This window comes from Nannospalax galili, unplaced genomic scaffold (assembly GCF_000622305.1).
Source record: "Nannospalax galili isolate Female #2095 unplaced genomic scaffold, S.galili_v1.0 scaffold571, whole genome shotgun sequence".
Taxonomy (NCBI): Eukaryota; Metazoa; Chordata; class Mammalia; order Rodentia; family Spalacidae; genus Nannospalax; species Nannospalax galili.
This window is the reverse complement of record NW_008330297.1, coordinates 1,730,619-1,731,897: the sequence shown is the minus strand read 5'-3', so window position 1 is coordinate 1,731,897 and position 1,279 is coordinate 1,730,619.

Here is a 1,279-nt window from a genome sequence, read left to right as displayed (position 1 = left end):
TATTTTATGTGTATGCATGTATTGCCTGCGTGTAGGTAAGTGTACCCGTGTCGTGCAGTGCCCAAGGAGGTCAGAGAGGCTGTCAGATCCCCTGGGACTGGAGTCACAGACAGTTGTTAGCTGCCATGTGGATGCTGGGATTTGAACCCAGGTCTTCTGCAAGAACAACCAGTGTTCTTAACCACTGAGCCATCTCTCCAGCCCCCAATATACCAGGGTTTCTTAACTTTCTCCACTCATGATCCTTTTCTGCCTGAGACATTTTTATGCAATCCTGGCTATATAGGCATATAAAGTAGGTACACAAATCAAGCATTTACTGAAAACAAAGCATAAAGAAATCTTTAAAACAATTTACGGGGCTCATAATGACGGCTCAGGAGGTAAAGGCACTTGCTATAAGCCTGGTAACTGGAGCTCTATCCCCAGAACCCACATATACATCCCACACAAGCACCACAAACACACAATAATAATAAATAAAGCAATAATAAGATAAAAGGATTCCTTGGTATACATATAATTTTACCTGAAGCAGGTATGTGTTATAAAACAAATTTGCATACTACAAATAAAGACAAAGGCAAATTTGCATAGTGAGATGCTTATGCTTATTTTTTTTTAATTTTTAAAAATGTAATAACAACATGATTAGAAGAAGCATTTCATTACAGCTTTAACATATTCAGTAACACATTCCAGAGCAAGGATACATCTCTTTCAAAGGTGGCTGGAAATTTTTAGGTTCACAGTTGTTTTATTTCATACAGTCATACAATATTGAACTCAGTATAAACTCTGTAATACATAAAATTGAATGAGTTTTCACGCTTTAAAAAAGATCTCCATTTCATTTTAAGATATGCTGTTTCCTACATTTTTAATGGTACTAACACGTTTGCACATGTGTCTTTAAGCTCTATGTATCTGATTATTACTAGTCACAGTTGGTTACACTCGGATCCTTAGTATCTGAGTATGGATATAAAGTCATCAGGTAGATTTCACTGGTAATGTTTATCATCTCTAGTATTTAACATGAAGTAAATGTTTTTTTAATTTTTAATAACTACATGATTAGAAGAAACATTTCACTACAGCTTTAACATATTTAGTATCACACTCCAGAGCAAGAGTACATCTCTTTCACAAATGGGTGCAAGTTTCTAGGTTTGCAGTTGAATTAATACAGTTATACAATATTGAATTCAGTATAAGCCCTGTAAGACATAAAATTGAATGAGTTTTTAACCTTTAAAAAAGATCTCCATTTCATTTT